The sequence below is a fragment of the Anser brachyrhynchus genome (genome assembly GCF_964034855.1).
Source record: "Anser brachyrhynchus genome assembly, chromosome: W".
NCBI classification, from domain to species: domain Eukaryota; kingdom Metazoa; phylum Chordata; class Aves; order Anseriformes; family Anatidae; genus Anser; species Anser brachyrhynchus.
Window position 1 is genome coordinate 26,253,975 of NC_137704.1, and position 19,733 is coordinate 26,273,707.

The 19,733-nt window shown below is 55.2% G+C and overlaps 1 protein-coding gene and 1 long non-coding RNA gene across 42 annotated transcripts in view; one reads left to right on the forward strand and one right to left on the reverse strand.

Annotated features, from left to right (window-relative positions):
• TCF4 (transcription factor 4) overlaps nucleotides 1-19,733 on the reverse strand; it is a 211,562-nt gene that overhangs the window by 44,848 nt on the left and 146,981 nt on the right. The window contains exon 1 of one of the 41 annotated variants that reach the window (XM_080571880.1): nucleotides 16,926-16,954. The exons of 39 other annotated variants lie outside the window; for them this stretch is intronic. The gene's annotated coding sequence lies outside the window, so the exon portion shown is untranslated. Of the gene's footprint in view, nucleotides 1-5,418; nucleotides 5,448-16,925; nucleotides 16,955-19,733 lie in introns of those variants that run through there. One more of the 41 variants, XM_080571881.1, reaches the window with a different exon arrangement.
• Nucleotides 5,552-18,857, forward strand: LOC308184638. The gene is made up of 2 exons (XR_013942734.1): nucleotides 5,552-13,786; nucleotides 14,100-18,857. It is a non-coding gene; the product is annotated as an uncharacterized lncRNA (long non-coding RNA).

A 19,733-nucleotide genomic window follows, 5' to 3' on the forward strand; every position in this document is an offset into this window, starting at 1 on the left:
CCTGTCCCCGGGCCACGCTGCTTTCCCCCTGGGAGAGAAGTCATTGCTTTCCCCTAACGGTTGTGCTGCAGCTTACGAGGCATGCACGAAGTCTGATGCAGGCTGCGGAGAGAAAGGAAAGTAGTCCAAAGGAAGTATTTTCATGTTTCTGAGTTTAAAAAGCCACGTGAGCTTACGGCCCTCCTCCTTTTCGCCCATTAGACCTCAGCAGCAAGGCAGCACGGCCGCAGTGCCACGGCCACAGCTCTCACCTGGGAAAAACACGAGGGGCACGGGTCTGGGAAGAGATGGACGAGGAAAACCCTCCTGCATCCCTTCTGATTACAGATACACGGAGCTCCTGCTATTTTAAGGGTGACCGCCACCTCTTCTTCCTCTCCTGCCTGGCGCTCTCCCTCCTGTGCCCCACGTCGCCCACCCCAGTGCTCCCTGCAGTGGGGCTCAGAAGTCAACTGGATCACATCTGACGTGCTCCGGGTGGCCCCGCAGAGAAGCAGGGTGCTCCCCACTAGTGCCTGTCTCATTTAAAGGGATGCTCGGACACCCGGAGGGCACTGCTCAGCCTCGGAGGCTCCGCGTACCCAGCTACCCGCTCACGGCGACATGCATTTGGCTCAACCCAACGCCGTTTTTTCCCTATATTCCTACAGGCCGACGACGTTCAGATACAACTCCAGTTGAACACGAAGCGCCCCAGGACAAGGCCCCTTCCCCTGGCAGAAATTGGGCTTTGCACGTTGACCTTCTTCAGGACCTGCAGAGCGCGAGCTATGAAGGTGGAACAACCACCTGTGCACCACGTGAAGGAAACCGGTCCCTATTTCATGGTGCTCGCTGGCTAAATTCCCTACGTTACGAGCTTGGGTCAAGCACGTCGGGTGACCCTGCGCCGCTCGGAGCAGTCGTGCAGAAGCGATGAATGAAAACCTTGGCAGCGGCGGGGCGCGAGGCCATGAAGGGAAGGAAACGAAACCGTCCGACAGAGACGGGGAGGGCAGGCCGAGCCTGGCTGTCGTGAAACGCCGCGGAAAATAGCCCAAAGAAATGCCAGCACCCGAAACGTCACGTAGCTGGGTGTAACTCTTCCTTGCTAACAGCCGACGCTTGATTTATTCCTCTGCTGCTTTATAGCTAAATTTTCGCACAGAGAAAGCCACTGGATTGAAGGAAATTAACTCGTTTTGCTGTGACAGGCTCAGTCATAAGAAGGAATTTGAGGAGATGTAAGGAAGCTTTTGAAAAAACTCTCGTATTTCCTGCAGAAGTGTCACTCTTCCAACATAAATATTCATTATTTTCAGATTTTTGTCACAGTGGGATTCTCAAGTTATCATGACTTTGGTTAAGAGCACGCATGGAAATTCCTCTCGTACCGAACTGTACCAAAGTCTCCAGATTTATTTGCCTTTGTATCATCGGGACTGCAGCATTTTCAGCGGGCAATAAATGGCGCGGAGGCAATGATTAACGGGATGAGCGATAAGATTCTGACTGACCCATCCCTTTTTGCCATTATTCTGCAAAGCAATGTTTAAAAAAGCCACGATACCACTTTACCATATCAATAACCTATCCATAAGTGCTTGCCAGACCATTTTACAGGGGAATTGTGTCTGTAACCCCATCTAAACAGGCATAAATTCTCACGAATAAGCGTTGATAAAGGAAACCACCTAATAACCTGATCCAGAAGATGGAAAGTTAAACGGGTTAAATTTATGGCACTGGTAGAAATGGAAATATGCCGCCTGCGAGAAGAGAGAGTAACGAGATGTGTACAAGAGTGACTTTCTGATTTGACAGAAAACGTATTATAGATTTAAAGATGTTAATATTCTTAAAGAGAGCCTGAATTTAGAAAATCACTCTGACTCATGCTGGGAGGTTTGAAGAGATGATGAATAACGATCTGGGAAAAACAAGCCATTCTGTAATATGACATGATGAAAAAATTATCACATTGTCTCCAGTTTTGGGAGTCTGCCTTCGAGTTCCAAACACCTTTTCTTCTCTCATTCTTCTGGAAAGCTCGCTGTCCTGAGAACGGGCTTCAGAAATCCCCCGTTTTCCAGTACTGGGGACTCAGCCGCCAGCTCGCGGAGCTGCTGACCTGGCCGTGCGCTGCTCTCCGCCCACGGTGACACGTTCAGACCTCAGGAATCCAGGGTCTACCAAGCAACCAGCCTTGGGAATGCCTGTAACACGTCGCAGCATCGCTGGCTTTTGAGCGAAGGGCTCTGGCCGGTGCCAAAGGGCTTGCTGAGGCGCGTCCGAGTCCCGGGAGGTGCCTCCAGGAAGCGCGGCGTGGCTGGGGCGGCCGCCTCCCCAGCTCTCCATCGAGCTGTCCGCAGGCGCCCGGCTGCCAGTGTTTGGAAACTGAGCCTGAGCAAGGCGAAGCGAGAGATCTTCTCCTCCTCTCCCGTCTTGGCCCTGCTCTCCTCCCCTCTCAGGCCCTCAAGCGCCGGGCACGCAGGGCGCGGGCGCGAAGCGCGAGCTGTAAAACACTGGATACAGAGCGATCCACTCCGACGGGTACCCGACAGAAGGAAACATCTCCGACGAGAACCAACTCATCCGTCTGCAGACGTTAAAAGCTCCTCGACGCCAGCACCTGCCCAGGCGGCTCCTTGCAGGAGTCCCTCGCAAAACCCCTCGCGGCATCCACCTCTGGCTTGGTGGCTTGAGGTAACGCTGGGGAGGCTCAAAGCGAAGCGTGAGCCAAGGGCCGACTGCTGCCACGTGCTGTCTTGGACAAGAAAGCTTTCTTGGCCACAGGTTGCCCCAGTTTGTCACCCATGGGGTGCCACCGCCGGGCGGTGCCGCTCCCGTCTCCTTTACCGGTGAGTTCGAGATCCCCGCGAGGCTAAAAACGGGGCCGGGACGAGCGGGCAGTGGCACCGTCCCCTGCTCGAGCATTCAGAGGGGAAATGTTCTCACCAGCAACACTAAAATTTCAAATACTCAATAAAAAAAAAAGAAAAAAAAAGCATTCTGTCCTTTCTAATCACTTGAGGGCCACCCTCCTTGGCTGCCGTCCTCTGTCCTCCCAGCCCCGCCACTGGACCAGCAACAGCTCTGCCAGGCCGGGGATGAATTTCCCCAGCTTTTAGGTTTTTTTAAAAAACCCAACAACACGCTAATTCAGATTTTTAGTACGTGTGAGGAGCAGATGCCCTTTCCCCGGGCTGACCTGCTCCAGGTTTCCCGCAGAAGGGACGCCGTTGGGCTTGCAGGTCCCTAATTTCGGCCACATGTTGCTGCCGGGGATGCGAGGGAGAGGAAGAGGGAGCGGGGCGGAGGGGGAGGCGCGCGCTGATGAAAAGAGCAGCTCCACAAGTGAAGCACATTACCAGCCTGGAGTGGAAAGGGCCGGAAGGAAAACCCACCCACCTCACCCCGCGTTTATTCTATCAACCTGCAATTGCAGCAATCAAAACCAGATGTCGGCTCTTCCAGATCTTTCTCGCAGGACAAACACGCCAAAGGCCCGGGGCCTGGCGTTGCCATCAGCTGGTAATTGAGACCAGATGAGCCACGGAACAGCAAAGCACATGCGAAGCAACCCCCGGCCCCGGGAGAGGTATGAAATTGCAGGTCCCGCTGAGCCGTTAAGTGCACGGTGCACCAGGAAAAACAAGTGTACGCGGCGCGGGGAGCCACCTGTCCGCGCACCGCCACGCCGCTCCGCCGCCGCCGGCGAGCCCCCGGGGCCAGAGGTTGCCCGGGGTTAACGGCGGGGCCGTGCGGTGCCGCCGAGGACGGGCGCGGGTGCGGGGCCGCTCACGCCCGCGGCCCCGGCAGCGGCTGTCCCTGTGGCACGTCGCGCCTCGCCCTTCCACCGGCACGGCTCTCCTGCCTGCACCGGGGGCGGAAAGCCCGAGCCGCGGGCTTTACAAGGGTTGATTTGCGGGGTTTAGTAAAAAATGCACCAGGACCTCGCTGGAGGAGCCCCCGCTCTGAAGGGCCTCTCGGCGGAGGCCCCGAAGCGGCGGTTCGGTTCGCGCACGGCGGTGCTCGCCGCCCCGGGCGGGCGCAAACATTTCGCACGGGACTGTCCCGGAGCGTGCAAAGCGGCTCCGTTTCCTCCCGCTGCAGCAAAGGCACCGGGTTTCCCTTGGTTCGATCCAGGAGAAACTCGCAGCGAAGGCTGATGGACATTCGGCAGCTCCTGCGAAGTGCCAGCCCGATAAACCACAGCTCGTTTGGGGGCGAAACGCAGAAATCTGGAGCAAACCGCTTGCTCTGCACTCTTTGCTCCAACGCCCCCAGGAACCAGCACCAACACAACGAGCTGCCCTACGCTCAGCGTACCCCGAACGTTAGCTGTCCTTTTTTTTTTCCCCTCCTCTCCTTATCCCACCCTATACGATCCTCTAAGCCCACAGATCCTGCTCGGTTAAAATATCTTCCAGATGGGACCGCTGAATTCTACATCTTGTGAACGCCCAAAGTTAAAAAGGGGTCAGCTAAATGAAGGGAAAAACTGCACCGTGATGTCATCCCCGTGCAGCGATACACGTTCTAAAAAAGCAACAGCAACACGAAGGGACCCGGAGGTTTTCTGTTCCGACTCGGTTCTGTCTGCGCCGTGCAGCCGGCCCGGACCGAGCAGGAGGCAGAGCCCACCAAGCGGTCCAGCCAAGACGCAGCGGCTTCTAACAGGCGTCAGGGAAAAGAGAAGGAAGAAAGGCAAGAGGGACAGGGGGAGGACACGGAAGAGAAGGTCGCGAGAGTGAGAGGTGACCAAATACTGCAGAGGAAGTCCCAGGGGTGGGGAACAAAGAGATGGGAAAGCAAAGCAGAAAGGAAAAGAGAACAATTCGTAGAGAGGGGAATTCAAGAACTTGGTAGGGATGTGCCACGGAGACGGGCACGGCACAAGACCTGGATGCTCCTACGGGGGGGCTGCAGCAGGGACAAAGCAAAGGGGAGGCCCGGGACCCCTGGCACCGCCGGCGCTGGGAGCAGCCAGCACGGGCAGAACCGAGCAGCAGTCACACACGAGGCCTTCGGGACGGCTAAACGACGAGGGAGCTGGACGCGTCCTTGCCATCGGGCTTTGCTTTTCCTTCGTACTGACAGCCACCAGGTGACAGGGATGCGACCACGCGAGGATCAGCCTGTGCCGGGTGGCGGGGAGGTGGCCACGGGAGGGTTTCGGATCCGGAGCCGTGCTCCGAGGGCTCCCCAGGCTTCAGCCCGACCCTGGCGGCACCTCCGCGGGCCATCACCCGCTGCCATCAGCCCTGGGACATCCGGAGCCAACGCTCTGAAGGCAGGCAAGCAGCGCCGGGACAGAAGATACAAGAGGCTGAGAAACGAGAAAAGAGGAAATGACAGGCTGCAGAGACACCGAGTCTGTGACGGCTGACGAGGAGCTGCTTCTCAGGAGCCAAGGGACGGGGGTGGGCACCTTACCTGGCGGAGGCAAGACCTACACGCAGCCCTTCGAGTGCCCTGGCCGCGGCAGGGCTCGGGGACGGTCCTGAGGACGGAGAAGTCACCGGAGAGGAGCAGGAGACATGTCCAGGGGGAGAGGCGAAAAGAGCAAAGCAGAGAGGGAGTAGGCAGGAAGAGAGGACAAAGAACCAGGGGTGTGACTGGGGAGGAAAGATGTGACAGAGTCAGAGAACGGAGCTGACATCCTGCAGCTCCCACAGCTCCGGCAGTCGCCGATAGGCAGCGAGTCAGAACCAGACCTCAAAAAAAAAAAAAAAAAAAAAAAAGGCAATAAAGAGCGAGCAGAGCAAAAAAAGTGGGAAAAGAGAAATAAAAGTGATGATGAAAAGAACAAAGGTGCCACTTGGCCGGGCTCCAGGGCGAGTTTTCAGATGTGAATTCTAATTCACATTTAATAGAAGATAGCGTGGTTTCAAGCTTCTTTTTTTCTTTTTTTTTTAAGTGAAGGACTTCCCAGAAGAGGCAGAGAAAGGGACCGTTCCACGCGTTTTCCCTCTTTTCGGGATCTGCTTTGTAACTTCCTTTTCTCCCCCGGTTTTACCGAGAGCCATTTTGTGCTTTTTTGCCCTTTCTTCTTTTGAAAATTTTCGACGCTCTGCTTACAAACCCGCGCGGAGACGGGGAACGCGCCAGACGTCTGCCCATATTCTCCTCTCAAATCTCAAGCAAGCAAAGAGTTTGCCTTGGCCAATATTGTCCTTGGCCAGTATCGACCTTGCCCAACACGATCCCATAACTTGGGGCTGACAGTCACAAAGAGGATGCTGTCCGTTTGCCCGAAGCCCCGCAGAAACCCTGCCAGCCACGTGCTGCACGCCCACGGGGCAGCTCCCAGCGCCCCCACGGTTCGGTTGCTCGAAGCGCGGGCCCTGACCCAAAGCCCGTGGCTCCGAGAGGCCCCGAGCGATGTTTCACGAGCGGTGCCCTCTGCGGAAACGCCTCCGTCGCCGGGAATGGCAGGGGGACGGGGTGACGGCAGCTTCAGGTGCTGAGACACAATAAAAACAATGAGGAAAGAAAATGTTTGCTTTTTGTGTCAGCGGAGATGTCAGTACCCATTAATAAATCTATCTGCTAAATCTACTCTTATTCATGTGGGACATCACCAAGTTAAAGTAAAATAAATTATCTTTAATTAAATGGAATTGTCGTCTTCCTCCTGCTATCATCCCCAATTATTACATCCTAATCAGCCCTTTTGGGAGAAGGCATGAGGGAAGGCTGAAAGGCACATTTACTATAAACAATTTCTCTCTCTGTCAAGAGATGGAAATTTTATTTTAATTATTGTTTAGGACTCCGATTTTTACCCAGTTGGTTTTTTTTTTTGATGAAAGGGATTAAAAGTTTAAAACGCCATCATTCAAAGCAAGGAAGAAATCTGCTCGTGTCATCACTGCAGAGCAATTTCCTCTCGGGCCCTCCTACAATTAAAGCCCAGAGCGAGGCAGGAGACACGCGAGTCGTTTGGGGCGACTTCTTTAGCGTGATTTCCAGCGCGAGATCTCCGTTCGGAAAAAAAAACCGTCCTGGCCGAAGACGGGAGGTGAAGGCATCGGGAGGGCTACGAAGCCCACCCCGTGCCCGACCCCAGGCGCTGCACCCAAGGCTCAGCCTCCTGGGACCGGCGGCACCGGCACGGGGCGAGCACGGCAGCGCCCGGGAGCCCCCGAGGCCGGCGGGTGCCCGCAGGAAGCACCGAAGGCTCCCGGGCAGGTTTGGTTCGGCTCAATCCGACTCCACCGCGTGAGCGCGGGCGGGTTCAAAAGGAGCAAAGGAACCGTGCTCGAAGCCTGCCGTTTGCTCGTGTTTAACAAGCACTCCGAATGAAGGCTACTCTCGGGGCCTGGTTTTCAAGCGCGCTCGGAGCCGCGTTTGCCCCATTACCGTGAGCGCGTGTAAACGAAGCGCCCGGGCCTGCGCCTGGGTCGGCTCCGCGTGGCCGGAACCCCTTGTACGCGGCCTGGACACGCAATGGCCGTAACTGCGCGCACGAATCAGGCACGCAGAACAGCCCCGGCACCGGCGGCAGAAGCGGGGAGCACGGGCGCGAGCGGCGCCGCGCGCTGGGACTCGCGCCGAGGGCTCCAGGTAGCTCGGACAACCCGAGCGGAGAGAAAACCCCACCCAAGTGCCGGGAAGTTACAAATATCCAAAGAACAAACACCTCCCCCGTTTTCAAATAATGACGATTTAACCCCAAACAGTTTACGGGACACGTTATCACCACCACGTGAACGGCGAACGCCACGTTCGCTTGCCAGAAACCCTCCGAGACCTAATTCCCAAAACAACCCCTCAGCTAAAATTTACCAGCGGCGCACCAAATCCCCCGTCAAGTTCTGACCGTCCAAGATCACCAGGAGTCGGAGCTGCGCTTTTCTAATTAAACTCCAGAGCCTGGGCAGTTTTTGAAAGCGTGTTCCTCTCCCTGCCAATTTTGTTTTCGCCTGCTTGCCGGCCGTGAAGGCCCCGAACACGCTCTGAACAACCGCTGCCCAATTACGGGACGAGATAAATTTCGGATAATAACGGAATTATTCACTCGAGAGAAAATACAGATTATGGCAAGAACTGGAAAAAGGAAGAACCGCTCTGTTCCGATTAATTAATGCGACCTTTTTTTTTTTTTTTTTAAAAAAAAAAGCACTTTTCAGGGTGTAGCACTGTTTTCATTTAGCACCGCTTTGAATTGCCGCCTACAGAAGTTAAAAAAAAAAAAAAAAAAGGAAAAGAAAGAAACCACAGCTATACAAGCCTGCTGACTTCTTATAAAAGAACCAGTTTTAAACTTGTTTACACTACTGATTCCAAATGAATTCAAGATGGTGGCTAGTTAAAGAAAGGGAGACCATGCCAAGGATTTTGATCAAAGAACTTCAATTCAACAATGTTCAGTTTTAATTGACCACTAATTAAGCTACATTAGTCAAAGAAAAGTCTCTATCACTTCTGAGTGACGAAGAAAAGAATTCCTTTAACCCTGTCCTCGTCCTCCTTCAGCCAGCTCGCGGAAAAGCAGCTTCTCGAGTATCAGCCTTGGAAGCATTTCCAGTATCAATATGCCAACAACATTTTTTTTTTGAGCAGCGAAAGAAAAAAAAAACCAAAAAACTAAAAAGAAGTGTCGGAGGAGGGCTGGCTCTGCCAGCGAGCATTCTTCCCTCGCGGGGCGAAGCCGTCCCACAGACGGCGGCGTTCCCACGCGGCGAGGAGCAGGCTGCCAGCGGGCTCGGGCTCGCGGGGCCGCCCGGGCTCTCGCGCGGGTCCCCGCTGAGCGAGGAGGCGGAAAATGCAGCGGCTCGCAGCTGCTTGGCACCGCGGGGCCGGGAGAGGGAGAGCCGCCGTGGAACCACCCGGCGACGCGTTCTGGGGATGCGCGCTTCTCTACGCGCACACGCCGCGGCCGTGGTTTGGAGCACCTGCGAGAAAAGCCTCCGCGAAAGGGTCCCACGCGGGCGGCGACGTGCGATGGGGAGCGCCCGTCCTCGCCACGACAAAGCCCTGTAGTCACGCACGACTCTGGTCGGAGCACGCCAAAGGAAACCTACGCCTAACGAAAAGTCTGCTGCGGAATTAGGCTCTGGGAACGCATTAGGGAATGAAATACCGGTGTTCAATTTGGTGCTTATGTCTTTTAAGAGTCTGCCGGATCAGATAAATCAGAGGGAGCGAACAGACGCCAACGTTAGCTTGCTTCGAGCAGCAAGGTCAGGAACGGGAAGGCTGGCAGATGGCACCGGGACGGTCGAGCAGGTTTGAAGGAAGGCAAAAAGTTCTCGGCGTTCCTGTCCCCCGCTCACGGAGAAGTTTGCACGATGCAGCGAGCAGCACGGCGGCTCTGCAGCTCCACAGCGTCACAGCTCTCTTTGATGAGGGCTACACTCGCGGCCTTAACTTGCATTATATTTTATCCTAATGATTTTTGGCAACAAACTACTGCATTTCATATAATAGAATTTAATGAGTACCATATCTTTTTTTAACATTCTGCCAAATGCTCATTAAAATGCACTTGTTTTTGCAATGCAATAGCTAGCTATATGAAACCAAAATATTAATGCAAATTGGCATTTCTAAGTTTAAAGCGGTATTTGCATAACAGGAACCAAACGTGGTGCAAGCTGAAAGCGAGCGCACAACACAAAATGCCTCTTAACACCATAATTATTGCAAGGAAAAAACGATGGTTTGTGCACACCACCATGAGCTCAAGGATAAAGCATCTGCCACTTTGCGACACCGTTATCTCCCGATGCCCAGTCTCCCCAAGAAAAGAGGGTCTGAAAAGACTGCACTCACTGGGGCTGATAAACAAGATAGGTACAAGACGCGATTTTAAAAAATACCAACGCCTTTATGCAAATACGACTGTAGGAACTAAAAATTACAAGAGGCAGCTGAATGCGCGGCTGCCAGTAGCGCTGAAAGATTAGCTTGTTAGTTGAGAGCCACAGGCCAAGCCAAAGGTATTCCTGTTCTCATAAAGCAGTCATTAGCCGTAGTAATCAGTATCTCCAAGTAAATACGGTTATGAACCAGACTTTGTACTCTGACACAGCAATATTTCAAAAAAACGTGTCTCTACTGCGAGTGGAAAGGAGCTGTTCAGAAAGCCAATTACTCCCTACCTATTAGCAAACGGGCGTCATCAGCCTGAAGGACATCGCCGCCGCCGCAGCCGGCGCTGGGAGGAACCTTGAAAGCCTCGCTTGGGGTGCAGAGAAGGGGGCAAAGCCGGGGGTCTGCACCCGTTGCAGGGCTACAGCTGCCAGATTGGGTTTTAAAAATAAAGCCGAACATTGCTGCGTCTCCTTTTCAGAGCTATCAGGAAGAACGGAAGTCACTCAACTATTTCTTTCGTGCGTCGCCTGTAAAAAGTTAGCTCTGCGTTGCTACTAGAACGCCTCGTACGCTAGCAAAAAGTAAAAATAATGCAGGGCTCGGGGGTCCTCCAGCCCCTGTCAGGGTGACCTGCTGCCCCCAAGGGCACAGCCTCCTCAGGACCAGGCCTCAGGGCGGCGCAGGCTGCACCCGGGGAGCCCATGCGGCAGGGAGCGGGGTAAATCCCCGCTGCTTTAGGGCGCCTGCTGCTACTCATCCCTGCGGTGGGGGCTTGCCTTAATGGCCTACGGCACCCTACCACCTCCAGCTAACTCTGCGCAAGGTTACAGGGTGTTTCTGTGGCTGGGCACTTCACTCTGACACAGAGGACACCAAGTTGTGAAACCTTACAGTGGTTCTGAAGTAAACGCTAAAGGAACCGAAGTAAAGGTTTCCAACATTGAAAACGCTCCCACCTTCGTGCTGATAGTCGCAAACACAGCACATACACACACGTGCAGGTGTGTGATTACGCGTCACGTTATTTTTTAGCAGGTAAGAGCCCTGGGGTCTCCTCCAGCAGGAGCTTTAGCAGGCCAAGGGAAGCACACGAACGCCTCCAGTGACGCCACCGCAGGCGTGCGCGTGCTGACGAGATCCCGCTCGGTGCTAACGAAGATTCAAAACAAAACCACCAAAAAAAAAACCCCACAGTTCCCTTTTCTGTACGCGGCAGCTTGACAGAGGCACCCGGTGCCTCCCAGCACCGCAGCGGGTGGCCTGGCCGTGAGGCTGGGCCCGGTGTCACGGAGCGCAGGCCGGTAGCCACACCGGCCGTCCAGGTGGCCCAGGCCGAGGCAGGAGCCCCGCGGCCACCGTCCCCTCACGGCATTCAGCTCCCCGACCGGGCCCAGGCGCCCCACAGCAGGGCCTAGCAGTGCTCCGAGGGCTCTGAGGCCTGCTCGTGAGCCCCGGCTGCTGCCCCACGGCCCTAAAAGCACCGCGATCGCCCCTGGGGTGGAATAGGGAGCCACGGGGCACAGCGAGGGTGGCTGCATGTGCCTGGAGTTTCTCCACTGGGTCTTTCTTCTCTTCTTCTTTTTTTCCTAGCTCAGTAAAAGTTGCTCTGAAAAAGGGGTAAAGCTATAAATAAGGCACTGAGACACCGACAGCAAATTACCATCCTATGAGTTAATGGCATACCAAATTAAAGGCCTCAGTCTCGAGCTTTTGAAGACGTACAACTGCGACCTCAAGATTTTGGCAGATCTCTGCGTGCAATCAGAGCAGCCGAACTTATTTTGCATGCCGACTTCCACAGATCTGCGTGTGTGGCTCAGGCAGCGAGAGGGATTATCAGAAACAGGCTTCTGCCAGCAGTGATCAGTCCGGGGCTGTCTCTGCGTGGGTAATTCTGTTTTCCCCTACAAGGTGCCCTCTCTTGGCTTTGGCAGAGCCAGCGGCCCCTCTCCACGACACAGATGTGTGCTGGCACCACGCTCACAGGCGGGTTTGTGGGGGGACGGCGCTCCCCAGGAGCGGGCTGGGATATTTCTCTCTTCTCCATGCTGGAGAGAGATGACCATCCGTAAAAACGTCCTCAACACCAGCTCCTGATGGGCCTGGAGCTGCGGGACGGCGACAGCCCCCAGCGCTTTCCTGAGCCGAGTGGCCCACCGACACGTGCTGCCGGGGCGAGAAGGGGCAGAACATGGAAAAAAAAAACAAAATAGCAATGATAAAAAACAAGAGGTGCGGGACTCGGCGCTTCTTTAGCCAGGAGGAGGGCTGCAGGCCGCAGCCGCCCGCTGGCGGCACTCGGGGCAAGAAGACACAAAGCTGCCCCCGAGCTGGACACGGCGAGGGGCTGGGAGCTGGAGGGACCGAGACTCCCCCAATCCGCTCCCCGTTGGAAGCCGATTAGCACCGAAGCACTGTATCCTAACGAAGCGCCGCAAACAACGTGTGTTCAAGTTCAGAAATGGCGAGCGGTTCGTAAAGCGCTCGCTTAGGAAGCCGAACCAAAAACGTGCGCGCCGTTTGTTGTTGTTATTATTCCTGATAAAAAATAGGGGACGGTGAGCTTCATCCCAGAGCCAGCCTTCACGTACCGGCCGGGACGGTGGGGAAGAACCGCTGTGTCCAGCGGCTGAGCTCCAACCGTGGCGGCTGCCGGCACTGGGGGGCACTGGGGGGCACTGGGAGGCACTGGGAGGCACGGGGGGCACTGGGAGGCACTCTCCTGCGGGGTGTCCCCGGTTGGCACACGGACCCCGGCCGTGTGATGCTGCCGGGGATTGCCGCAGGCAGGCAGGCGCCCCACGCTGCCGTGCCTTGCCTTACTGAAGCTCGCAGCGCTAGCCGGCTCTCTCTTTCAGGTGTTAATACAGAAAATCAATTTTGCATCCCGGCAGCTGGGATCGCTTGGAGCCTCGCAGCTGTCCGCATTCCAAAACCGCTCATTCGAGCGCGCAAGGACGTGCTGCAAACGCGGCGCCGTGCGAAGATGGCTGATCTGTCCCCGCTGCTGCCCGTGCCAGCTCCGCTCCTGGCACGGCTGGCACCGGCCCCACGCGCGGCCCCGGCACCGCCGCGGCAGCGAGGTTGTGAACGGCAGGAAATACGTTCGGTTTGCTGCTTGTGCTCCCCCTCTGCCGTAGCTGGAGGGTTTTTTTTTTAATTCTGGGAATAGCGCTAATTCGGAAAAATCTCGAGTCAAGACAGCCACTGCGAAACTGCGGACGTATTTATGCAAACGTTTCGCTGTGAAGCTGGAGGGGCTGTAAGAGAGATGCGGGCTGTATCAGGTGTTCAGAAAGGACGGGGATTCAAGTCGTTCTGCGACTCCGAATCTGCAGTCGTCTCCGCACCTCAAACCACCACCACTAGAAAGACATCTCCAGCTTCACCGCTCCTTCTTCGGCTCTTAAACCCTACCTACCCTGCACGGGAACGGAGCAGCCGAGCCGCGAGATTTCCTTCTCCCCGTTTCTGACAATTAAAGACTGGGAGAAGCCAGGAGCACCACGACGGCGAGCACGGAGCCGAGGCAGAGGACGGGCAACCACGAGGCGGGGAGGTGCCGATGGCAGCGGGCACACGAGGAGCGGCACTCAACAAAACTGCATTAAAGGGGCTTCAGCGTTCCCTAGCCGGGACTCGTGCCCACGGTGACGTTCCCTGCTGCTCGTAACCCTTGGGAACAGAGGCCCTCGGCCCTCATCGTGGGACAGGGGCGTCCGTCCCCACGTCTACCTGCCACTGCATCTGCTGCCGGGGACCTCAGGCAGCAGGTATCCGAACGCACGACTTCTCCCTGCGTTTGCATCGCTTCTCCGACGGCCTAAGGTTTCCGAAAGCCTTTTCTGCGAGAAGGAGCTTCTGCAAAGCAAAAACTACGCCGCAAACACGTCGGCGTGCCCCTTCCACCGCTCACAACGAGAGCCCAAGGAAGCAGCCCCCAGCCCGAGCTGCTCCTCCGCGAGCTGCACTGTAATAACAGGTGCAGTAATAATAATATGCTGGGCAATCAACTTTTCCCCCTCTGATTTGTCAGTTTAGCTTAATAATGCCATTAGGAACGTAAACATTTCGGCAATTTCTATTTAAAAGTCAATAAAATAATGGGGTGCAGAACTTATCCTTTTTAATTTTTTAAGTAATACATCTGATTATTTTAATCACGTCAGCACTTAGCTGAATGGGTTTAAATATGCATGTTACATCGATTGGGTTTGTTTTATTCATCAGAAAGCCATTGAGCAATTCGGCATTATTCTTTTTTTTTTTTTTTTTTTTTCCTTTTTCCCTTTCAGCTGGCTGCATACGACGCACGAGGCCCTTTCCGCGAGGCTGTGGGCTGCGTCTTCCGGGAGGAGGGACCGCACCGGGCACGGATTTCCAGGGCAAAAAGCAACCCAGCAGGGCTCGGAGCAGGGCTCGGCCAGACGCTGCACGACAAACTCCTCCGGCTGCAATGAGAGGGCCGCTGGGCGAGCGGGGAGCTGCTGGCACAGCCCCGAGGCTTGCTTGCATCGTGGCCACCGACCGCCGCAGGGTCCCCGCTGCTGCCCGCGGGGGGACGGAGCCGGCGCTGCCGGGACCCCTCTGCGCCCGCGGCCGCAGCAGCAGCAGCAGCGGCAGCAGCAGCAGCAGCAGCAGCAGCGGTGCCCTGCCTGCAGCCGAGCCGGGCTCCCCGGTGCCGCGGTGCTGCAGCTCATGTGCTTCTCATTACAGGCTTTGCAGGCGTCTTAAGGAACAATTCGATCCCGCGCACACATGGGTTCTCACACCAGCCCCACTCCTGTTCAGACACCTAATAAAGCCCTGCAGGTGCACGAAATTGCCTCCGCCGCAACTTTTTTTTTTTTTCTTTTTTTTAACGTTATTAATTTTATAGGCAAAGCTCGGGTCCTTGCAGGGGAAGGAACTGGAAAGTTGGGTACCAAACTGCACGCTGCAAATTGCAGCCGGAGGGTGTCTGTGGCAGGCAGGTTTCAGGCTGAGATGCTGCACGCTGGATTTCACGGGCTGCTTTGGGAAAAGCTGAGGGGATGTCGCTGGTGGAGCTCTGCCCCAGAGGAGCGGACACCCAGCAGCACAGGAGGACAAATCCCCAAAGGCTCGAGGGCTGATTCTGCTCCTCCTGCAGCCGACCTGAAACCTCCCTTTGGCTTCCAGGAGGTAACGCCGTGACAATACGTCCTCAGAAACCAAAACCAAAACCAAGTAACGCGCACAGAACTCACAAATGAAGAGGCACGAATTTGGGAAGTTTCCCAAAACGAGGCCTATCCTAAGGCTGGGGGCAGAAATATTTCCCAGTGAAACCCGTGCTGTGGGGTTTTTGAATGCCGGGAAGAAAGCCGTACGCTCAGTATTGCCGAGTATACCCGCTCAGGTGAGGGGACGCGTTCCCCCCCCCCCCCCCCCCCCCCCGTTAAACCCCAAGGGATTTAAATAAAACTTCTTAATAAGCCCGAGCTTTTTGCACCGTGAAAGGAGCACACAAGGGAACGGGGAGGTCGTTTCTGCCGGCGTGACCTCAGCTCTCGGTGACGGCCTGCCTTCCGACCGGCCCGGCTGCAACACGCCGCCGAGATAAAAACGTCGGGGCCGGGGCGGCCACCGGCAGTGCCACGCAGCGCCCGACTGCCCGCCAGGTGACTGCCGGCACAAATGCAGCACGGTTTGGTTAGTGGTGCTGGCAGTGGCACACTGAACTACACACCCGTGCTGCTGGATTCGTGAAAGGCTCACTTTAAACTCGCTTTCAGCAGTTTCGCAGAAGCCCGACTGGAAAAAATAGCTAAATGGTTAAAAAATAGCTTCCCCGAGCCAGGGCAGTGCAGCAGGGAAGGGAGCCGGAGGCGGCGCATCACGGACAGCGACCCGAAAAACGAGCACAGAACTTCTCACCCGATCGGCTTTACGCAAACCTTACCCCCTGCCTTTTTTTTTTTTTTTTAATTATAAAATAATAAAAAAAGCAGCAGGAAGGCAGGCCAGCCCGGAGCAGGCAGCTCGTGTGCCCCTCTCCTGCCACCACGTCGGCTGCAAAACTTCAGGGGCTGGTTAAAAAAAAAAACACACCAAGAACAAGTTCCACTGGCAATGCACCGTCATAAAACGAGAAAGAAAGTGGCTGAAACGTTCCCTTTTGAAAAGAAATTCCCTGGATGAACTAAGCAAATCCCACGTCTCTAAAGTGCCACGGCAATTTTACAGTAAACCAAGTTTAATGCAAACCAGATTTATGCTGAAACAGGAAACAAACAATTCTTCTGCACAATTTCCTGTAGATCAATTGGAAAGGTATTTAAAGACTGCACCAGCTATTAGATCTTTTGTTAACCCCCCCCCCGGCCCTGCCCACAAAAAAGCAGCTCGGAACACACACTGTCAGAGGATGTCAGCACCAGGCCCTAACTCGCCGTGTCTCCCATCAATCAATAACCGAATAAGATTCTATTTATAATCGCTTTTTTACGAAAATAAATAAATTAATTAAAAAAACCCCCGACCACAGTCATTTCCAAACCGGCACAGCTGAGGACGCGCAGTTCATTTCTGACCGGCGCATGCAAAGCATATTTAAATCCGGGGCTCAGCCCGACATCCTGCAAGGGCATTAAGCGTCAGAAATTCTCGAAATATTTTCGAAAAAGCCAGCTTTGCCGCCGTGAGGCCGCTTCAATTTCTGGCGTGTACAACGGGAAGAAAGCGCCGGGCTCTGTCAGAGCCGGGCTGCGCTGCCCGGTGAGGTTCGCTGAGCCCTAAATCGGTGCTTTGGAACCGGCTTTGGTTCTGCAGGCTCGCAGGGTCAGAACGAACTCGTTCCGTCCCCCTGCCCTTCCTCCGGGACGTAAAGCGCGCAAACGCCGCTCCGGTCAAACCCTCCGGGTTCGCAACTCGCACGATTTTTCTCTCCCCTCGTTCTCGGGAGGGAGCTTCCGAGAATCTCTTGATTTACGAGATAAACGCGCAGCCTCGCCGCAACCCCCCCCCCCCCAAACAATGGGCCTGCCAGCCTGCCAGCCGCCTTGGCCTCGAACCACGGCCCCGAACAGCGGCGACCGTCCTTCCGCGCACGCGGCCGCCTCCACGCACGCCCCGCGGAGCCCGAAGCCCCGGCCAGCTACCTGGGTCGCCGCCGGAGCCGCGGTGCGAAAGCTCTCCCCGCGCTCAGGAACCCGCTTGAAAGTATCTCCTAACTTTGGCCAACAAATATTTTGATTTTGTTTTTTGTTTTGTTTTGTTTTGTTTATGATCCGGGTGTCGGCGCTCCGCTTATTTCCAGCGACCGAAGCGCTGCCACCCCTTTAAACAAAGATGACTCGTAAATATCGCGCCGCGCTGAATTACCGCGGCTTTATTCGGGGCGAGGGGCGGGGGGGGGGGGGGCGAACACAAAAGGTCTCTAATTTAGATTTAGAGATTTCTTTCTCCTCGTGCTCAAAAAGACAACTTTTCCTGCAATGCTCCCAGGATGACACTAGGCTCACGCCATTCACAAGTTCGCACTTGTCATTATTAAGCGTGGCACATGGAATTATTACACTATTTGGCCTAGCCCATTAGCAGGAACGATACCACGGAGCATTCATCTTCATCTCGGAACTTTATGGGGTTGAAAAGCTTTATAATAAGAATAGCAGACAGAATGTAAACAGGAGAAACTCATTAGCATTTACTTTTTGTGATTTGATGACTTGACAAATAACTATTTCAAAACAACTAGTTGGAGAGATGGGTTGAAGCTTGTTAGGATAAAGCAAAAAGAGCAATTACAATAATTATAGGTTTCCCTATATGATTTAACACATGCGCGTGGCGGGAGCTGGTGATGCGATCTTAAGATACCATTAAAAGAAAATTTTGCCACTTTTGTGTTTCATTTCCATTTGCAATAATTCCTTCTTTAATAGTCCCACGCGTTTAAACATATTGTGTGTATAGGGCCAAATAATGCTTTATTAAAACCTCCTGGTAGAGGAAATTGAAAATAAGCAATTGGGAAAATCAGGTTTGGAAAGCGATCCCGCAGCCGTCCCCTCCCAGGTAACGTGCACGTCCTAAAACATCGCGCACACAGCTCGGGTAACGGGGAGCCGGGCTTGGAAAAAACGCCTCGTGTCTCGTTCCCCTGCTTCCGACGGAATCAAAGCGTTCCTCTGGTACAACCTGGGTCACAAAACTCCTCCGCTGAAACTTCCCTTCCAAAACGTTTTAGGGGAAAAAAAGAGAACCAAGAGCTCCCCGTTCCTGCATCGCATCGCCAAGGAAATCATCGAGCGCTGGCTCGCGTTCACGTTTTGTTATGTGACGCTTCCACTTTTGCTATTGTGTGAAGATTTCCTAAAAGAAATGCCCTCTGCCAGCGGGCACGTGAAGGAAAACATTCCTTACCGACGGACGCGGGGAAACAGTTAAAGGCAGAAAGTGCGCTCCCCCGGAGCCAGCTCTCCTAAAACGCCCCGTGAGCGAGGGAAAAAAAAAGCAGGCTGCAGAAAAAGCCTTCTGCAAACCTCGCGCTGACGGCAGTTTATTTTTTTTTTTTCGGTCGTTTTTTTTGTGACTCCTGTACCCGACCTTGCTCGTCCCCCCAACAGCAACCGGGATTCAGAGCGCTTTGGAAGGGTTTTGCATTTTTCGGCTTTTGTTTATTCCCAGGGAAGACCTGCTTCCGCTGCCTGCGCTCGGTTCAGGGAGTTCAAGCCGAATTTAAACAAGTAATTGACTTGTCACTGGGAAAGACAAAAAAAAAATAAAAAGGGGGGGGGGGGAAGAAAAACAGCAAGGGAGGAATTTAGGACTGGATCTTTTCCTCACCCGAGGGCTCGTGCAACAACCAGCGGCCCTGCTCCGCTCCGGCGAGCGGGAGGGAGATGCGCAGCCCCCCCGCCAGCGGAGGTCCTTTCGGTGAGGCGTTCGGGAGGCTCCGTGCGTGGCATCCCCGGGCTCGGCGAGATGCCTGGCACCAGCTCAAGGGCCGTACAATGCGGAACCCGAGCCAGAACAATGCCAGCCGCATATATAAAAAAAAAAAGAAGAAAAAAAAAAGAAAACAAAAATCTGTTTGTCAAGTGCACGGCTGAATACTTTCTCCCCCTCTCCCCGGCGCTGCGGTGCCGGCCTCGGCCGCCGAACTCCTGCAACCGTGCGGCCGCGGCTTTTTGCGCGGCCGCAGCGAGGGCACGGCCACCGCCGGTGGCTCGAGCGTGCCGGCCTCGGTGCCCCGCAGCCCCTTTGTGCTCCCGCAGCGCGGGGAGCCGCCGAGGGCCAGCTCTGCTCTTAACAAGCACCTCGGAAGGGTTCCTCTAAGCACGTTTAAGCCGTGCCGGAGCGCTCTCCCGATTTTTCCGCGTGCCCCCTCCTGAAGAGCACAAAGGGGAAGCGGGGAGCCCCCCGAAGGCCTGGCAGCCCAGCGGGGTTTCTCGGCGGGGCGATGGCCCGGGCGGCGGTTTTACGGCCCGCCGCGACGGCCTCGCTCCGGCTGCGGGCTCCGCAAGCTGGGAGCGCCCCGACACTCGGGCAATCGCCCCGACGGAGCGGTGGGGAGCATGGCGAAGCCCCCCCTTGGCCCCACGGCCCTCCGTCTCGCTTCTCGGGCTCTCTCCATCTCGCCCCCCGGCCAGAAAAGCCCGGGCAAGAAGGAACTTGGGCTAAAGCGGTGAAAAATGTCGAGGAGGGTCCCGGGTGCGAGGCGAGCGCCGTGCGGTGCCGCTTCCTGTTTACAGTGCGCTGTCTCGGGGATTTTATTACTTACTGAGGATGAATTAGCAGCGGTTAGCAAACTTTTTCTCGCAAAGCTACCGGGGCCGGCCGGCCCCGCCGCGCGTGGGAACGCCGGGTAGGTTTGTCCTTAAGAGCGCTAGGAGCAACTAATTCAAAAAATAAAAGGAACCGGGGGGGGGGAGAAAGGAAAAAAAAAAAAAGCGCCTCCTGGT